The sequence below is a fragment of the Lagopus muta genome, chromosome 4, assembly GCF_023343835.1.
Source record: "Lagopus muta isolate bLagMut1 chromosome 4, bLagMut1 primary, whole genome shotgun sequence".
Taxonomy (NCBI): domain Eukaryota; kingdom Metazoa; phylum Chordata; class Aves; order Galliformes; family Phasianidae; genus Lagopus; species Lagopus muta.
The window spans coordinates 17,082,655-17,104,466 of NC_064436.1; the positions used below are offsets into that span (position 1 = coordinate 17,082,655).

General features: G+C 35.2%; 1 long non-coding RNA gene across 1 annotated transcript in view; it reads left to right on the plus strand.

Moving 5' to 3' along the window:
• The first annotated feature begins 683 nt into the window (after positions 1-683).
• Positions 684-21,812, plus strand: part of LOC125691932 (uncharacterized) — a 46,972-nt gene continuing 25,843 nt past the window's right edge. The window contains exons 1-2 of the long non-coding RNA XR_007376352.1: positions 684-847; positions 13,791-13,866. This is a non-coding gene — a long non-coding RNA (uncharacterized LOC125691932). The remainder of the gene's footprint in view (positions 848-13,790; positions 13,867-21,812) is intronic.

Sequence of the window (21,812 nt, forward strand, 5' to 3'; positions counted from 1 at the left end):
TATAAAGTACATTTTCCTATGAATTTCGAAAGCATCAATGTTAAATACTGCTGGCATGAAATCGAAGACTAAAACATTTTGGAAATACACATATGCTCTTTTTTACCTCTCACCCTTATCTAAAATATGAAGATGTGTGGAGAGATGCTTTTGCTTACTCAGACATGTTAAGACCCTATAGATGGTTAGAAATTGAGAAAAATATGACATGAATAAATGTGGCAGGATCTAGTTAAGGAAAAAAAAACTTTTATGCAACTGTCATTTTTTTCTCTTATGTGAGAAATATTATATGCTGTTGTGAATCATTATTGAAACTTGATGAGTATGGCTTATCATAGTGAGAAAAAGTTGAAATGCTTATTCCTGCAGCTTTAAACAGTCTCAGTGACCCATATAGCTGTATGTTCTTCCCCTCTTTCTGTTTAAAATTTAAATAGTTTTCTTCTGACTAGTAGTATGTGAAGAAATGTTAAAGCAAAAGAAGAAATCAATCGAAGTCTTTAAATTTTTCTGATATAATGGACTAATTCAGTGTCATGGGTTTGCACTTTGCAACATCTAACATTAAATAGATTTGTCAGCAGCTGGAATTCATTATAAGGTTATAGGTTACAAGGAATTTAGACCCACTAGTTCTCTCCATCACCATTAAGTTGCTGTTTAGCAGTTGGAGCCACAGTACTGCAGAAACTTAAACTTTAGTAAAACAAGATCTTTTATGTTTTTAGGTATGAGAAATATCAAGCTATGGTTTAAAAAAAGAAAGCACTGATTGAGATCTAGCCAAGCTCTTTACTAGATTTGAAGCTGAACTCTGGGACTGTAATTCTCAGTATCCTTTCAGGTGAGTGTCTGCATCCTCTTTCAGAGTGTGGCAAACCTGTGGAGTGTGATGACCTTAGATGTTCTCAATTGATGAAACTGTTTGGCTGGAACTGCTCTGGAAGTTGCATAGAGGCTTGCTGTAAAATAAGCAAGTTCTGATTTAGGTAAACCTAAGTGCAGATTTGATTGGTAAAACTGCTATAAAGAAGCATAAGGCACTCAGTAGTGAAATAGGTGTAGAGAATGGGCTGGATTGTTTGCTTCTTCATTGCCTTTGTTTTCTGTGCCTGATAACTACAAGCTGTCTTAAAACTACTCAGTGCATTTCATTAATTTTAACTTTTATTTTCTGTTGTTAAAGTTGTGTTGTTTTTTTTCCTCCCTGGTGAAAAGTCTTTCAAGGATCTCAGAACTAGATGTTGAGTAATCAGGGCATAGATGTTTGTGTGTATGTCTAGATAAGTTGTGATGTGTAGGTGACTAGTGGGAACATAGACACTTGTCAGGATTAGGGTAGCTTCTAGATGTTTGTCTCTACCTGCTTAACTTCAAAATGTTAGGCTTAATTTTGGCTTTTTTGCAGTGCTGCAGAGGAGAAAACAGTAGTTCCCACTGAAGTATTATACTTCTCTAAAGATTAGACTTCATAGCCTATATTCGCTTGTCAGTAGCTAATATCTTCATAGAGGTTTCTTTGGAAGCAGTTGTTTTGTTCTGACATAAATGTCTATTCTATATTCATGCAAATAAATTAAAAACAAACAAACAGCCTCCAGGAATCTAGGCAGACAAGCTTTTGATGTTTTTTTATGACTCAGAAATTAATTAGGGTATCGAGACTTTAGCATAATTATAAATGAAAAAGCATTTCTCTACTGCCACACCAAGTAAAGATAGTTTCATTTTCATGTACTCCCAATAACACCTGAAATTTAGCATGATGCACTTAAAATGTCTGCCTTGATGTACTAGAGGAAAAACAACAGTATAGTCGAGATTGTCTTTGCTTTTGTGGCTTATAACAAACAGGTAATGATATAATAATTGGAGGGCATTCTCTGGTCTGCACTGTAGAAACCTTAGCACCATGAGGGCCAGAATGAAAGTTGCTGGACACATATCTGTCATCAGGAATAATTAATAAAATGAGTAGGTTTTTTGACAGCATGGTTCTTCTCTAATTGTGATTGTTTTATTTATGCAGGCTATAAATAATGCTGAATATGGCATGCTACCTGGCTTTGGTCTCCTCACTTCTATGAGGGCTTTTTTCCTAGTTTTTCTTTTTTCATGCCTTGTATTCGTGTTTGAATTGCAAGATGTTTGCAGAAAGAACTAATGTAACCATAAGAATTAGAATATCAAGTGCTTGAGTAGGCACTTCCCAACATCTGTAAATGCTTTGGAACTGGAAAAAGGATAGAGGTTTGAAAAGAAATTGAGACTATGATAGTAGTGCTAAGAAGCTGCTGGTGGTAGGTTTATTTCCCAATGAGTTACATTTGTTTCTTGTCTTTCTTCCCTTCTTTAGCTGCTCTACAGCTTATGAGTAAAATCAAAGTTAGGGTCTCAAGAAACAGATGCTCACAACTGATAGTCACCTTACTGTAAGGTAACTCTCCTCAAAATCTGGGAAATTGATGTGTCTTTAGTTGTTGTGATTCTTCCCAAGGCTGCATGCAGATTAGTTACCAAGATAGCACTATATGTTTGAGATGAAAAGAAAAAATAAGCTAATTGTGAATGTTCACTAATTTATTTTTGCCATGACAGTATTCTGTTTTTCTCAAAGTGCATACCATTTTTGTGAAGGGAGGATGTGGTGGTGTTGTTTTTTTAAATAGGCTTTCTGTGCTATCTCTGTGAAAGGAGTTGTCATCTTTTATTTTAACCATTCATCTGGTTAAAAGCAAATACTAGTAATTCCCACCAATGCTTTATCGATAAAAGGTAATACAAGGAATCTTGCAGAAAAACGTTTTCCAGGTTGTTAGTGAAAAGAATTGTGGATTAGGCAGTACTCTGCTCTATTGTTTAATTTCTCCTTTTTGAAATGGATGTTATCAAAAGCAGCTGGCTAATTTGTTGAAATAATATGGAATAGTATTATTTTATGACAACAAACAACAAACTATCTAACTAGTAACTAGTTAGAAGTTACTGTTAAAGCTGGGAGGAGCCTTCAGATCAAGCAGTGCCTATGATGCTGATGATCCCTGACCTGTTTAAACTAGTACTCTGCTGCTGTGTGTTTAAAAATTGTGAAACTCTTAGCTGAGGAGCCTTGATTCAATTGTTTTACCACTAACGATTTCTGTCTTTTAAAATGAGATTAATTTGGTACATGGTGAAACACATACCTAAGCATATTTATTATACAGAATACCAACAATTATAATATAAACTTGAAAATAGGATATGGAAGAGGGGATGATTCCCTCCAAAAGCATGGAGGTGTAAGACAATCCTGAAAATGTAGAGCTTTTCTACCTAGTTTATTATAAAACCATAGGAAAGCAGGAAAAACCATCATAAAATGTTTCTAAGCGTGGAGGATGCCAGCAGCCTTACATTTAGAAATGAAGTTTCTAAGAAGAAAACACCTTCCACTGCCCTCTGCTGCCTACAGGCAGTGTAGTGAAGCTAGTCCTGCTCAATTGCATGTGCCTTTCTCAAAGCCCTGTGCTGGGGAAATGGTGCTAGTTATGAATGAATGGAACTGTGAAGGTGAGTCATACTTTGAGGATAACTTTTTACTGCAGGTGCTACTATAATATCTAAAAGCTTTTCTCTGTGATCACCTGAAACAAGGCACAGAGCATTGCCAGATGTAAAAAGCTTTTTCTAGTCATCTCTGATTGCTGGTTATATTCAGTGCTTAATGTTGGTGTACTGTTCTTGTACTTCTGCTGCTTGGAGACATGTGAATTTTGGACTTCTAGAAAAGTATGAGATGCTGTTCTGGCCTATTTGTATTACATAATTTCAGTTTAATTCCAATCACTAAGGAAAAAATGAAATAAAAACAAAAGCACAGGTCTTAGAAGTTTGCACTGGCTTTTAGAGAACATCATGATAAAACTTTAGAGACTACAGGTATAAGTGGATTTTTACATTACAAGTAACTTCAAGCCCTTAAAGCTCTATACTCTTTTGGGATCACAGTAGTCATTAGGGTACCTTAGTTTGAAGGTACTATAACTTTCTTTTATGGGCAGCTCTATCATTAGCAGGGCTTTGGATACGATGTGGCAGAAACAAAACTCGTGCTTGCTTACTATACCATGCTGGAAACCCTTCATTATCCATCCAAGGAGTAAATCATCTCCCTGTAAACTTCTTTTTACACTCTGTACCTAGTACTGTGTTAACAGGGACAGTGTTATTGCAGCAGAAGTTAGGGCTGACTCAAGTACCTCAGAACAGAGCACCAAAATAATTGTCAGCATTGTAGGAATTATAGCCCAATGTACTACTTCCACACATTGATTTTTAACCTTTCTAATATTACACAATGATCTTGTTCCCTCAGCTTTTATAACTTCACTCTGCCTTAATTTAGAAATGAAATGGCTGTGTCTTGTACTTTCTGTGAAGAAACATAACTGGATGCTATGTGTAAATACAGTGATATTGTCAGGTACCAGATACATTCTTCACCTTCGTAAAAGCCAGCAACTCTTCAGAGTTGAGCTAATATTACAGGCCAAGTAATGATTCTAGGTCAGCAGATGTACTTCAGTAAATATCACTTGGTTAGCACAGATCCCAGAAGTAAGTTAATCACAGTGAGGATGTTTCTGGGTAAGTTTTTTTTTTCTTACCTCGTCCTGAGCTTTTTGCAGTGTGGTTGAATATGGCCTTATTGTTCAGGCTAGTCTGTGTAATGCTGTATGGATGAACTCATGGTATGCAGCCATTATGAGGACTGAATATTGTGTAACTGTATTAGACATTTTTGTTACCCACAAGAAAAGTGAATTATGAGGTGGTGTCTCAATCTGGTAGCTAAAAGTTTTCCTCAAGCTATTGTTCTCAGTGACAGTGCTCCCATCCAGACTGCTAGCAGGCAGCAGTCTCCTTCTGTTTCCTGTTCAGTATTACAAGTGGTCTTTGGGGTTTCTTGGATGTTGCTGCAGTACAACCTGTCTAACTGGCATCCGGAGCTGCATCCAAGCCTGCCTCTCCCTCCTGTAGATTTAAAGTACTCTTGGCACTTAAGCATGAACATGTGGGATCTCCTGTAGGAAAGCATGTGCCCGTGATCTGCTGAGTTCAGAGGACTTTATGTTGGAGAAAAAGTCTGGAAGGTGGTTATGACTACACAGTATGAATGCACCCGAGGGTCAGGACATAGATGGAAAATGTAGCTATCCGGGTTATTGCACCTGTGGTCTACAATATGTTCAATTTATTGACTGAAGGCATAATTTTTTATGAAATTGTTGTCTAGCCTGTGCTTTTTTAAATCAGGTCAATGATCACAGTTAAATGTAGCTGGAAGGAAAGCAGCATATGAAAGTTGGTCTGGTTTTAGCAAGAAGCTTCGTAAAAGAAGCTGTGCCAAGATTATAGCCTGCATAGTTCTGAATGTGTCCATAGATGGAGTGCTTACGAAATTGCAGGTATCACTGATTATGAAAGGTGACCTTGCCAGCACAGGTAAACCAAAAGAACATGCCTGTAACAAAATGATTTGTTGGCCTATCCTGGAGGGGTAAGAGTTCTGTATGGCTATATCCTTTGTGTTGAAAACATTGTTATCTTCTAATAATTCCAGCACATCCTTTAAAAACAAACAAACAAAAAAAAACCTGTTTCATTATCTTGATAAAGGGGAGATTTCAAGGGATTTCACTCTGGCTTCTTGACTCTTCTGTTCGTTGCATGCCTGATGCCAAATTTTGAATATCTATTAGCAAACCTTAAACTAAATGAGGTACGACTGTACATCATTGTCTGCTCCTTAATTTACGCTGATACTTTTAGTTTGTATTAGAATTCGGAATGTGCTACAGCTTTCAGGATCAATGACTATAGAAGAATTACATTTAAGACTGTTTCATTCAGCACCTAAGTGTTGACAATGTTGACAAAGAAAAGTTTTGCAAGTAGCCATTTGTTTCTTTGGGAGAAAGATATCAATTCTAAATGCATCTGACTATTGACTTAATTAGCCACGAGCTAATGGTTATTGTAGTCAGTTATGTCCATTTCTATTAAATGGGTGCAGTTAATTTAGAATTATTCAGCTTGCAAAATAACTGCCCACTCTGTAAACAATTACAGTACAATTATGATTATATCTTTCTAGTATCCATTTGATCACTGAAAATGCAGTTCTATAAATTAATTTAAATACTCTTCACAATACATTTGCAAAGCATAATTAATTAATACTTAGTGCATGTTCTTTCAATTGGGTATAGAAACAGCCTGCTGATTATTCCATCTTTGCCAATCTTGTAGGAGAGATGACAGTAGAAGATATCACTTTTTATTTGACATAAAAACAGATGATGTGAGACTAGCTGCTTGTAAAGTGTTGAAAGTTGACAATTTCACATCCTCATTTTTCAGAAGAGGATTGCAAATTAACAATTATTTTCACAGATAAATTCTTTCCTATGAAGATTGTCATAAAGTTGCTAAATTGCATTCTTAACCAAATTCAAACTAATAGTTTGGATCAGTGTTAGTCAAAGAATATGTTACTCTTAATTGAGAATGAACTGGATATCTTCCTTTGCAATATCAGGACAAGGTATTGTATTGCGTTTGTAGACAGGGAATAATTCCACAAAGATCACTGTTAGGAAAATCATATTCTGTTAAGTACCACAGAGTAATATTTTTTCATTTCTATTTAATTAATACAAGAAGATAAGAAAGTCTGCATGATATTATTAGTTTTCAATTATATTATTTTTGATAGACTGCTATAGAGATGAGACTAGAACAAATACTACTAGGAGATATCATGTGGCCAAAGATTTGTTTGAGACATATGTCTACCCTAACATGGAGGGTCGATAAGGAGCAGACTTAAGATACAATGTTTTAACACTCTGTTGATAAAATTTTTTGACTATATAGCTCTAAGCTACCTCTGCCATGTGTCATAGCTATGGACGTTTGGTCAAGCAGAGGTTTCCTCCAACTTTGTGATGGAACCTGTGAGAAGTATTTAAGGGGAACTGCAATTATTTCAATCTCCCAATCACATTTCCAATTGGAAGCACACAGAGCCTCAAGGGAAAGTGGCATTGCATATGCTGCTCTAACCTTCTGTTCCTGTCAGTTACACAAAGCTCTGATTCTGATTCAGTGGACAAACTTAAGTGAGAAGTCATGAAAGAAAATAATGTTTCAAAGATTGAAGCCCTTAGAAAGTGCTCTGTTTTATGCTAGAATTATTTATTTAGTAAAAACAGAGTCTATGGAAATTGTGCATGTTTTCTGCTTGACAGCTAAGCCTCAGGTTACTGTTTAGCCTGCAGAAGAGAAGATGGAGAGGGGATTTAATCAGTGCTTGTAGATATCTAATGGGTGGGAATCAAATAGACGGAGCCAGGCTCCTTTTGGTGGTGCCCAGAAACAGGACAAGGGACGATGGACACAAACTGGAACACAAGAAGTTTGAAAGAACATGGGAATAATCTTCACTGTGAGGGTGACAAAGAACTGAAATAGGCTGCACATAGAAGCTGGATAGTCTTTTTCTCTGGATATATTCAAAACATACCTGGACGCTACACTTTCCTGTGCAGTATACTGTAGGGGACCTGCTTTAGAAGGAGGGCTGGATTAGATGAGCTCTGGAGGTTCTTTCCAACCCCTACAATTCTGTGAACTGTTTTATTTATTTATTTATTAAAATAAAGTAACCTAAAATTGTTTATTTACTCTAGTGGACATTCTTGCACTGTGGTTTTGTTTTGATTTAATTTTCTTTTTCTTGCAGTCTGGTTGTATGTTATTTACATGCCTGAAATCCTCAAACATTTTTCTGAGTCCTACTAAATAATGTGCTCAGGAAGGACAAGGCAAGCTTTAGGGAAAGCTGCATTTAATAGAAGAAAGGGCCAGTTGCTGTCTTTTGTAATTTGATGACTATTCTGGGAACTTGCTGTACTCTTCTATATTTGCCTATGTTGCTACTTTGTGCCAAAGCTGTTTGTTTTCTAGTTTGTTGTGATTATCAGTGTCTTTACTACAGTCTATTTGCAGATACTTGGTATATAGAAAGACACTGATGTGTATTGGAAACAAAAAATACATTCGCAAGAGCTTAGCTTTTTTCTTGGTAGGAGAAAAGGTATTGAGGGAGAATTAAGTCAAAGAATTGGAAATGATTTCTTAATAGATATTAAGAAATCATAACACAAGCATTTCTGCTTGTGCTTACAGCACTGCCTGGATGGTATAGCTACAGAGACTGGGAAGTGAAAACAGTTTTTTGGTTTTTTTTTTTTTATTTTTTTATTTTTTTATAGCCAGATATAAAGCAGTCTTAAATGCCTGAAAGGAAAAATTGTAGAGCTAACACAGATCTGTGCTGTGTAATATTTGCTGCATAGCTGCATATTAAGACCTTCCAGAAGAGGCAATAAGGGGTCCACAGTCTAATGGCAAACAAGCTTAGGTGGGTGGTCAGAAGTTCTGGACACTTCTCTGCTAACTAATTTTACACTACATGTTTGGAAAAAAGTATGTATGTATGTGTATATAGGACGCATATACATGTATTTACATAGCATGGGTTCAAGTAAGCTTCTATTTATACACTTACATGTATATTAAAATAGAATGCATGGTTTAGGAAGAAAGGAGACCATTTTCCACCCACAATGGAGGATGCTATATAATACAGTGGAGCATCAATAGCATTAAGCTCTGCCTGTCTCTGAAAGTCTAACAATATGATGTCCGTTTCCTGAGTTAGGCTCCTTATGACTAGTTCTTTCTGTAAGGGGAAACACTGTTGCAATTACCAGAACCAGCACCTGGTTAAGAGGAAAAATAAGCATTGATCAGGTCGTTGCAGACAGCTCCTCCTCCGCACGGTTTGAGGCTGGAGCAGCTAACATGCATGCATAGTGCCTGCACAGAGCTGGGCCTGGTGACCCAGGGAAGGGAAGTTCACAGTGATTGCTGGCACAATTTGTTACATTAAGTAGTCTGAAGGTCTTGAAACTCATTTTCTACATTTATTTATATATATTTTTTTAAGTTCTTAGCTCTTCTGCATACCTGGTGAGCTAAACCTTGGCCTTTAACACTGAGTTTGATATCCTAAGCAGTCAGATGTTTCCACACTCAGGCAGTATTAGTACAATTAACTTACTTGTTAAAACAAAGGTAGCAATTCAGCAGGTGATACTCATGTTGTAAATCGCTTTACTTTCAGCACTACAAGTCAGGAAAACTAAAGCCAGTTCCATTACATCAAGCTCTGTTCCAGGCTATTAGATCACGCTATCAGGTTTTTCTTCCCCTGTGGATAAATAATGATGAGGTAGTGTTATTTGAGTGCAGGGTTATAATTAAGGGTCTTTCATAGGCAGGTGTGTTGTTTGCATACTGTTTAGAGCCTTGCCAATACGCTGTGATGGATCTGCTTTCTGTCAGGATTTCCAAGGGGTGAGGCTTTCATCAGAAAGCTAATTTGTGGGTGTTATTGAATATGCACAGAATGTAGTAATACTAGGTGCAGATAGTGGTTTTTTTTGTTTGTTTGTTTTTGTTTCTTTTTTTTTTTTTTTTTTTTTAAATCATGGTGTCCTGTTGCAACTGTTGCAATTATGAATGCTAAATCAGTGCACTGTTCTGGTTTTCTCCCACCACACAGGGGCATTCTGAGCTCCTGGCATTTTTTCATTTCAGCCTGAAATCCTCTGTGCTTCCTTTGTGCTTAAAAATGACGACTTCAATGACTTTTCTCTTCTGCTTCTTAAGAGGCTCAATTATTTTAGCTGTCATTTTACTTCACTGTTATTAATGGTGGAAATGTGATTATATTTTTTCTCAGAAATTCTTTTAAGTTTAGAAGCTTAAACTGATTGTCACTTCTTAAATCTATGTAGAAACTCAGCTTGATGGTCAGTGCTTTCATTACCATAAGTCTGCCAATACTTTCTAGAGGACATCAATAGTAGATTTCAAGATAAACATCTAAACTATTCCAAGCTTTTTACTTACATGTTCAGTTACATGTATATCAATACCAGCACAGTAATTCTGTCAGAACTATCATTTTTCCATATTTCTCAGAAAAACTATTTGGTGTCCCCTCCCCTGACCTCCCTGTTGCACAAAAAAAAAAAAAAAAAAAAAAAAAAAAAAAGTAATGTTTCTCATGAAGAATAATTGTGATCAAATGTTTGAAAATATTTTTAAAGTACGTTAAAATGAGGGTACAGACCTGTTACAAAATGCTTGATGTTTGATATCCAGTATGTGTGCATTTCTACACCATGTTTTTTGTTTAGATTGACTCTTACTTCCATAAAATTAACAGGAAGAAGAACTTGGAAAGAACAATCTCTCCTTGGAGATGAGCTCTAGTTTGTTATTACACAAGGAGGTGAAAGGCTTGCTTTTTTTTTTCTCTTCAATGGCAAGCTAAATGGCTATACAATCATTTATAGGAAGTGGCTTGAAATCTCGAGATCTTCAGGAAGAAATGGTTATCCATGAATAACTCCTTCAGGTCAGGTTCCACAATCTGTCTTTTAGCCAAAAATTTTTGATGAGAAATTCTCCTAGTATTGCTTTTACTGTCTACAGGAGCCTTAAGAATGGCTGGCAAGAGCTGTCTGCCCAGTAGTGCTTTCTTTAATTCTCTAATTTAAACAAAGGATTTATTTAGTAATGTCTATAGAAGAATATGAATTCTTGGCACCTTGCATAGTTTATTGGTGACAGACCATGAGGTGGACTGTGGCATTCATTTCAACATAGTTCAAAACTAGATATAAAGTAAAATAAATAAATAAATAAATAATTTAAATATCTAATATTTATAATGGAGAAGATCTCTTTTCTCTGTAAAGTCTTTCAAAAAAGAAGTGCATTACAATGTAAAACTTTTTCCAAATAAATTCACACCTGAAATTTTTGAATGATATCTTTAAAAAGATCTGCAGATTAAACCCTTAATGAATGTCTTTTTGGGAGACATTTTAATATTTGTAGCTATAATAATGAAGACAGCCTTCTCTACATTTACCAGTTTCAGAAAGAAAATGCTGTACCAAGAGAAGTAACTAACTTTTGTAGGCACTATCTTAAGGTGGAGAAGAAAAATCCAGACTTCTTAAAGGTGACTTTGTAAAGCAAGATTTTGTCAAATACAGATCTACCACTCTCTAGTGGTCACCCATAATTGAACACTGTAAGAAAAGGTCGTATCTTGTCTTTCTGTCGCTTGTTCTTTCTCTGAGAGGCCAACTTCCTTCTTTCTCAGCTTGATTTTGTGTTTAAGTTGTTCCATTTCTGTGTGTCTCATTTAAACAATGCTGTGGACAACCTTATAGGTTTTCTCTCCACAGCACAGTTTTATCCAAATGAATTTTTCCCTCTGATAAGAAGAGCACTGTTCAAATTGGCATTGTGTGTTCAGACTAGAAATACAAGTTGATAGAACAGGTACAGGCAGCTTTAGTGCTTAGTATGTGGAAACTTCTTAAATTATACTTACCACAAGACAGTACTATTATTAGTATCAATAAGTTGATCTCACAATCCCTTTTCCACAATATTTTAACTTATTGCTTTTGTTGGCTGACCATCATTAGTATATAAGAAAGTTCAAGGATGTGATTGAATGAAAAACTTTTCAAGAGTTTTGACAGAATATTGAATTACTTTTAGATGGTTTTTCTGTAAGAAATCTTATGATGAACATTAGTTCACAAAATGGTGTAATTGCCTGAAGCATATTAAGATATACATGCACACTAATATTTTATCTAATCCCAGAAATTTTGAGTGTGACCTTAAACTCTTGTACCATGCTATGTATTCCATTGTAATGCCCAAGATATGCATAAAAGGTACAAGTATTTCTTCTGGAATATGTGCACATTCAGTATCCATGGCTGCATGTTTCTCTTGCAGCTAGACTGATTTTGCTAAATATGCTGTCTTTCTGTTGGACAAACATATAAAGAAAATCATCAGTGTCCAGAGTACATACCTTAAGAAAACATCCACTTTTAGGTACTACCAACAGGTAGTAAGCGAGAGTTATAAGTACTGTTTTGAGCCCCTACAATCAAACTGGGAGTTAGTGCCATCTTGCCTTCAGCCTTTTGACTACTCACTCCATCATTCTCATGTAAATGAGAACACTCAGCATTTAACTGTATTTTGTAACTGGCCTGACTGGCATGAGTGAAACTACATCATCTGCAACAACAGAAAATGAGTAAGGTCTGTGAAAGAATGATAGGCAAATTAATCTCACTTACTGTAGCATTTATTTATTTATTTATTTATTTATTTATTTATTTATTTATTACAATTGCCATCGCTAAAAAATACAAGGCTGTACAATCTTGAGCATATCTGAACTCCACAGGATCCTGCCCTTAAATGCCGTGCTGAAAGGTTAAGAACAGCCAAGCAATCCTTGCAGAACTAATGAGTACCAGTTAAAGTGATCATGCTGGCAGGTTCAGTGCAGTGCCTGCTCCTCCCTCTCCTCATGCCCACACTGTATGAGACCAGCCTCCACTGGAGCATGCTCTGTGTTATTGTAATTCATCAGTAGACACTGCAGTTGAGTACTACCAACAAGCTGGTGTTGGTGTTGCTGGAACTATGCTGGTTAATTAGAGCTCTGTAAGACTTCCAAACTAGACTGTTAACATAGCACATTTTAGTATGCATCTTCTCTCTGTTTTGATTTCCATAGCTCCAGAAAGATGGAACAATGACCTTCCCAGACTGAAGAGACACTACTGGGAAGATAAGGTCTATAATGAAGCAATGATGTTTGTTCTCATTTTTTTGTGAACACTAGAATACAACTGGGACAAGGTTGTAATTGTGGTATTTTGCATAGTTGCTTTCATCGTGAATGGCATTTGCAGTAACTTCATAATAAAATAACTAAATTTGCTCTGTGTGAAATGATTTACTTACACAGAGGAGATCAGGTAAAGAATCTTCTCGGTGACTATCATTATACTAGGGTTTGGCTTGTACGCAGGGATTCCTGAGGTAAAACTGATGTTTTTGGTTTTGAACTCTTAAATTAATGTAGATCCTTGATGGATTTCCATATTAAAAATCTTAGTGACTTGCTTCCTCTTTATATCAAAAATTCAGTACTTGAAAGTAAGAAAATGCAAGGATATACCAACTGCAAGAAAAGAAATTTGGTGACTTTTTTTCTCCCCTTTCCTTTGTGCAGCTAATTTTTTTCCTTTTGTCTCCATTTTCTGTATGTGGTAACAATGTGTAACATAAGAAAATGAATTTCACTTTTACATTTTTGTGAATGAAAGAGCTCTTATAGACTTCTACCAATTAAAATTTTTAATAAGTTTTGTAATTTTATAAGGAATACTTAATTTTGCAACTTTGTTTCTTGGGAGTGGCAAAATGCATCTTTTTCCTGAAAGTTTTATTATTTTCTTTAGTTAATTGCAGAAGAACTGGAAGACTTTCAACTTTTCCGGTATAATCAGAAAGAATAGTATACGTGTTGATAGTTTTATACATATGGATACTCACATATTATTTAATACAATACCAGGATTATCACCTGCTTTGAAAATTGTAATTTATAGGAAATAACGTATTTGCAAGTTATACCTTCCTGAATATTTATTAAAATTTGACTGCCCTATATTTACTTTACTCTGACATAGTTTATACCAGACAATTTTTTTTTTTTGATTGGTTGGTTGGTTGTTTTTGATTCTTTTATAATGACATATTTATGTTCACAGATGTGGCTATTTCAGCTCCTATGAAAATGATGCATACTGTTCAGCAGAGCCCTTGAGTATCATTGGAGAGCACTCAGTAAGTGACATGAGACTTCATTGTGCCCTTATCAAGACATGTGCTATGTAATGTAAGTCTAAGTGATTTTTTTTCAATTGGTGTACCAATTTCCAGTTATATCTCTCTTCCTGGCTAATAATGATTCTTCACTCTTGTTATGCATGTAACCATTGAGAACTATTATTTAGTTCTTCAGCAAGTTTAAAAAAAAAAAAAAAAAAAAAAAAAAGCTAAGAAGTGAGGAAGGAGACCCAGTTAGCTTGACAGATCAACCTTCTATAAACGCTTCTAAAGTTGAGCTTGAAAAATGAAGCAAATAGTTTCAGCTTCATTTAACCTTCTACACTGAGCCTATTACTGCCACCCTTCTTACAGAGAAAATGCTGTTTCACGTCTGGTGATAAGTTTTAAATACAGACTTAAAGAGAACAAGTTCTCTTAGCTTTATTAGGGCTAGACTTGTTATGCGGAGGAAAAAATCTTCAATTTCTCAGCAACAATTAGTTAGACCTCAGCTCAAATGTGGCAATCCTGAACATGTTGAATTGCTGATATCTAACCAAATTATACAGAACACTTTGTTATCATTTTATTCTAATAGTATTCCTAATAGTCCTTTAACATCTTTACATCTTATTATGTTCAGGACTTTTATTAAAATTTAGGTCCAAATTCTGCCATCCTCTCTGTTGTTGGGTAGTATTTATTTCAGCTTTGCACAGAAAAACTTGAATGTAATTGTGTAAGGCACAAGGGATGTTTCTTAATGTATCTCAGCAGATATTCAGTAGTCTAATAGATGTGAAAAGGAATAAACTTGTTTGAACTTCCCTTTCTGTGACTAATTTATGCACTTAGGGCAGTTAAAGAGTAAGACTTTTCCTTGAATTGCTATTCCAAACATAAGTAATACACTGAATCTTATAAACCTTGTGGTTGGATTGTCACTTAGAATGTTTTGGTATGGTTCTCATCAGGATAGTTAGCTAGCATATCAGTGATGGGAATTAATGATGATTTAGGTTTCCCTGCATACTTTATAGTTAAGATTGTGTCTAATTGAATTCAGATTTTTTTTTTTTTTTTTTTTAATTTAAATTGAATAGAAATCAGGAGTTCTGTATGAATGTAAAATGTAGGCTGGCAGTAGTTCCTGCTCCTATATAGATATCCCTGTGATTTGGTGGTGAAGGTCATTACCTGCCTTTAGTCAAAGGAATGGACTTCTTGACGTAACAAAGTTAAATTAGGCTTAAAAGACTTAAATGTCAGAGATTTAGCAATGGTCAGATCAAGAGGATGAAGAAAATGAACAACTTTGCTCAATTTAAGATGGAGGAAAGAGAATTTTACATTTCAGAAAAAGAAAATAATGGCAGAGCAGCAAAAGGCAACATCAGACCTTCTAGTGAAATATTTTCATGCAAAATGGCAATTTATGAGGCATGGAGTAGACACTATATATATTCTTCTACCTTCTTCTGATATTATTCTACATATATATATTTTTATATACATATGTTTTCTTTCCTATAGCTAAGCAAATGCAAGGTGTTATGTAATCTGGGTACTCAAGAAATCAAGAAATGTGCCTTTACCATTGTCCAGTTAGAGCCATCACAGGTTGATAGTCTTTTTTGTGTATAACTGCTACTATTTAGCAGGATGCTCTCCATAGGGATGTAATATTGTACACAACTATCACCCAGTGAAATCCTTTTGACTTTCCAAAATGAAAGCAGTAGACACCTCCAGATGGATAATCAATATCTCCAGATAAATTTGACAAAAGAACTTTTTATTTCCATATCAACAGATTGAAAGAAAACTGTTATCAAAAATAGGCATCCTGATTCCTGGAAAGCACATATGTTTTTTTTCCTACACATTATATTCAAAGTGATTTGTGGAAGGCAGATTAGTACAGGTAAGATGTGAAGTTCAGAAATAACCTTTAGGTTGGCTGATGTGGTGATATGTCAAATAGAAAACAAGTGATAGGTGATGTGAGCTAAACTAAAAGTGCATAGATTTATACCAGAGATATCAGTAGTAGTTCCGTTTTGTAGGGTTTTTGTTGTTTTTATTTTATTTTAAAATTTTATTATTATTTTATTATTTTTATTATTATTTTATTATTATTATTTTAAAATTTTATTATTTATTAATTTTATTTTATTTTATGCTGCATGGTATTAAGTCATTGTTCTGAAACAAAAGAGAGAGTCATCTTCAGATGAAAAATATGAGTGGGTGCGGATGAAGATGAATGTGAATATAAGATTGCATTTTCACTTGATCTGGTAAATTCACCACACAAAAAGATTACTACTGACTTAGGCATGTACCGTCATGACTACCACAAGACTGAAAATCCACAGAAAGTAGTTGGCACTTCATTTCCTTCCAATTGGGTTTCTTTTTCCCTTATTTAACACAAGAGGGGAAAAATAGACAGATCTTGAAAAGCACAATCCTGACATACTGAGAAGATATTGATGTGTTGTTTCTACAGAACAGATTGAATGGCTATTAGCAAACAGACGGAGGGAAGGGCTTAAAGGAGTCCTTCCATGCAGAGAAATTTAAGGATAAGGAGAAGGATAATGATGGTTAGAATATGATCTTAGAGCATACTGCAAAGGCTAGGAGTTGCCTATTTTATCTGCTGGTGTATTATGGTAATGATTCTTTTCTGTGATGGAAGGTTCTGAAATAAATACTTACTAGGTCTGGATCATCCTATCAGCTCTGGGAATGTGAATAGATTTCATTTTGTACAGATATTGTTGGCTTGCCTGACTTGGACTGCTTATCAAGTAAAACTCTCCTATGCCACATGTGTTTTATCCCAGTTATTTCTATGACCTAGAAATACTTTCCTCACACAGAACTTTGACTTTGAAGAATATAACTTACAATGTGAGGAGAGGAAGTGCAATGTAGAGCAAGTCACAGATCCATTGAGACTGAAACCTTGATAACTGAGAGAAGAAAAAAGTACTTTGATACTCTTATGATTCTCTGTAATTGAAACATTGGCTCACTTGAGTTACTGCTTCTATAAATTCAAGTGCACGATGTGAAGTGGCGTTATTCTCATGGGAAAGAAAACAAGAATTTGGCTGTCTAACAAGGTTTATCCAAAATAACGAGGTACTGTTACATGCATTAAGAAATATATGCAATTTTATTGATTAGAAAAGAAATCACACACTTCTTAATTTGCAGTTATCAGTATGAGAAATTTCCTCATTAAGTCATCAGACTGACATTAAAATAATAAATTAAATATACTAAATTCATTGTTCATAACTGAGGAAAAAAGATTATTATTAAGACTGCAAAAACAATGGTTTGTATAGAGTAGTTATTTATCTTTTAAGTGAGTGATGTGGAATTTGTTCTTTTAAAAACTTGGATTTCGTAGAAGGTAAGTACTTCGCAGGATTTCTCCTCTCTCTGAAAACATGCTTTACTTGTCTTCTATAAATGTTCATTAATGATCCTCTCAGACATGCCATCATATTCTTCAGCAATCTTAATCAAAGCCAGCTATTATTATATTGATTGTACGTAAAATTATTTGTTATACTATTGGCAATTGCAGATTAAGGCTCATAGTAACAGATTTGCTCCATTTTGTGGTGCTTTTACTCTAGTTCTTCCCCCCCGCCCCCAAAATATATATATAAGCATTAGAGAATAGAAAACAGTTAGATACTATAAAAAAGTATGTGTCAGTGTTTGTTAAAATGATTATTTGAAAAAAATACTCTGCTGCTTGATCTAATTGGGTTTATATTCTAGTAATTTTCATGCTATCGGAACCTTCAAGTTAAGGCAAATCAAATTTGTGATTACTTTAGAAGTCAATTAGGCTTGTATGTGTTGTGAAACTAAGAGGTTTATAACAATAACCTGGTCACTATCTGTTAAAACAGAAAGAGTCTTTCCCAAGAAGATAGAAATTATTTACAAGCACTCCAGGGTACCCAATATTGGAACTGTCTAAGAAAGAGAAATTATCTTAATTACTGTTTTAAGTAACTTCATCTCTGAACTAGCAATTTTTTTTGTCCTCAAGAATTCATGAGCAATTCTTCCTCAATGTGATCTTCCATTACTGAATGCAAAAGCGTGTTTAGCCATTGTAACTTAGTGCAATGTATGTTATAAGAGCACACCATCTGGCTTTCTGTGCCAAACGGTAAGGAACATCTTGCATGGTTGTGTGTTTTTAGCTGTGGCAACTGTGAAAGTGGCTCACCTCTGCTGGTGCAGATGTTTACAAGCGCAGCATGCAGGCTTTTATTCATTGCTGGTGAAAATGCATAGCTAATGGTGGTGGCTATGTTCAAAATTAGTATTTGTAGCTGAGGATGTGCTCTATCAAATAGCCTTATTGTGTGCAAGAGCACGTCTTGCATGGAATAATTTAATATGACTATAATTCTACAGCAGAAAAAAAAGTGTAGCAATGAATACTGTTGAACTTGAGTTTTCCCTGTTGAAATAATAATTTATGTAGACTGCAATGGTGGAGAAAGCATTGTTTTTTTGCTAGGTCTCAGAACACACATGGTTTGGTCTAGCTTGTTAATATACTTCTTGGGAGGTTTGCACTGGGATCCCAAAACTAATCTTCACTACCTGATCTCTCCACATTTACACGTGGGCTGTCCTGATAGTAATTCTTCCTACTTTATGATGTTGGGCCACAGCGTCAGAGGCAGATGTCGGTGGTGTGGCAGTAGAACTTGAACCTTCCCACCAGTATTCCACTACATGTTGTTGCTGTGTGAGAGATGGCAACAGAGGGGCCGTCTGACAGCATGGCATCTGGGGAATGGGGAAGCACACATGAAGGCTGTTCATTATTAGCGAAAGTGTGTGGGTAATGATGGTGGCTGTGTTGAAAAATAGTGTTTTGTAGCTGAGTGTGTGCTCTCTAAAATAATGTTATTTTGCTCTTTTTATCTGTTGTAATTTCCATGGAAATAAATATTACTTTTGGAGCAGCCTAGGTGCAAGGGATTTTCAATAGTCATTCTTTTTTTATTTTATCTTTCAGAATCTCATGTTACACTATGATGCTTCCGTGACTTCCCTGTACAGCTGGTGAAGCCTTTTTTGCTCTTTATTTGCAAAAGTTCCAGCCATTTTAACATTATATTTTATTCCCTTCATCTAAGGCTTCATCTGTTTTCTTCTCCTACCTTCTGTGTTTCTTATTTCCCTTAGTAATTATGTAAGAACTGTATTAATCCTCTAAAGCTCTTCTTTTTGCTCTTCTTTTTTCCTTTTTAATTCTATCATCAGTTGTTTTCACAATATGTACTTCTGTTTAAATCTCAGAATCATGGACTTCCAAATTCCTGCATTAGCGTTCTGATCTAAATTGAATGCTTGTGTGCTATTAAAGCCCCATGATGCAAAAGAACTGCCAAGAACGTCAAAAGCAGTGACATTATTGCAATGGGAAAAATAATTCCAAAGCAAAAAGTAGTAAATTCAAACAACTTTAATAATTATTCTGCAGCTTGTACTTATAACTTGCTATCTTTGCTAGCTTGCCTGTTGGCAAACAACTTATGCTGAAATGATCCTTCTACCAACCCCCTCCCAGAGTGTGTGAAAGTTGGAGGCAAGCGATTCAATTGTAATCATGAAGTGTCAATTCCTCATTTAAATGCTTGGCTACCTTGCTGGTGTTGCAAGAAAGTAAGGTTTTACTGTATAAAATGATTTATAGCTTCTGCTATATAAATTGATAGTGAGCTAAATTTTTTTAGCATGAATTTAGCTATGGTTTGCACAGATCAGCTTCCTACCAGAAAATCTGGCCATCACTGATTCCTCTTGGGTTTACCTCAATGTGACACTGAAAGAGGCAGCAACAGATGCTGTTAGAAATTCTTGTTTGTACATTTCTAACTCCAAAATAATGAACACTTCCTTTTGTTTCATAACATGTATTTTTCTGTCTGAATGAAAAAATATTTTCTGTGTAAAATTGATGATAAAACATCATCATGCAGAGGAAAAATGAACTACTTTTTGTTTTATGAAAAGGAAAATAGAACATCAAATATAGAAACACAGAATCATTCTGGTTGGAAAAGACCAGAGAGATCATCTAGTCCAACGATCGACCCATCATCACTGTGCCCACTAACCCAGGTCTCTCAGTGCTGCTTATATACAACTTATGTGTTGTTATTCACTTCTCCTTCCATAACACACATTTCATTCTATTTGAAATGACTTTGTGGTACCTTTCATTCATAATAGCAGGGATGTAAGTCAATAAATCAGAGATTAATAAAGACATAATATTCATTAAAGATATTATATCTTTTTATAAGTTGAAATCAAGTGTGGCAGGACTGTAAATGCATATCTGCCGAGGAAAACTGTTTAAAGAAAATTTCTGATTGATAGTTAGACAATTGACATGCGTGGGGATTTTTGTAGATGTAGAACACTGTTAACAAATAGTTCATCAAGTTAGTGTTCTTTCTACATAGGTTGCCATGAAATCTATGTTTCCTTTTTATTTCTATAGAAACAATATCAGATACAAAGAGCACAATGAAATTATTTCACAGAGCAAATTCTCAGATACAAAAGACTATTTTTTCAAAGCAGCCACCACCATTATCTATGCAGTTTTACTAGAGATGAATAAGTCTACATACCACACTCATAAAAAAAATTTAAATGACTGTCTGGAGTGTGGTTTGTTTTTCACATCACTATTTCCATTGCTCAAAGGCACCACTCACCACTTGCTTGTGCTAACATACACTGATTGGTCTCCATCAATATTCAGAAAGAATAGATGAATATTCGTACACTCTTCCATGTCCGATGGCATTTTGTCAGACTGCCTCTCTGCTGCCATCTGTTGCACAGCAGCAAAATGTAATGGAATAATGGTAGAAAGGTTCAACCTCTACAGCTGTGTTACCAACATCTGCTTCTGACATTGGGGGCCAATATAATATAACTGGAGCAGCCCTCATACATTGAAATGCCCATGTAAATATGTTATTTTGTGTTCAGGTATATATGGAAATTATCTCAGAGAGAGACCACTGGAAAGGTGGCTTTCTTGTAAACTAGTTTTCCCAGTGCTCAGAATGACAACTTCTTAAATGTCTAGACATTTGTGCCTTAAAACCTGCTGAAGGGTTAAAACCCACAACTATTGACTTACTACAGCAATTGTATGTAAGACCTGTACCTGATTAATTCTGCTCGGGGCATGTAATGTGACCTCTACACAATGAAGTAAATGAAATTTCTAAGTGGATAACGTCTCTTCACTTATAGCCACAGTACTTCAGTTTTCTTCAGTTATCTGTATTTACAGATTTACAATATGGAAACTACATACTTACAGAGGCTTCTTAGGCTTATGAACAAGAGATGTCTGAAAGGTGTTGAAAGCAGGTGACCCAGAAAAGAGGTTATTTCTATCTTTAAATGATAGCTTTACCTTAAAGCTCAAAATAAAGTTAGCTTTTGTTTTATTGACCAGTTTTATGGAGGATGTTTTTATTATTTTCTTTCAAAGCTGCTTAATAAAGGCAAAAATTGGGGAGCTCTTTTGTTTCAAAATGGATTCAAACAGAAACTAAGTCCCGATTGGACCTATTGTTGCAAGGCTCTGTCTTTTTTGTTTTTACTTCCTTTTCCTCTCTCTCTCTTTTTTTTTTTTTCTCTAAAGGAGCATAACCAGAATTAAGCAGACTTAAAAGTCTAAGACAAAGCATAAAATGGAAAGGTGGGTATAGAATATGGCACTTCAATTAATACAAACTAAATAGAGCCTTTTTCACTACTTGATGTGTTGACTGATTTTAATGGATCCTAAAATCAGCCTGGGTTTCTAATTGAATGTTGTCTTAGTCACCTTTCATACATTTTTACCTTATATTTCAACCAGTTTAAGGCAA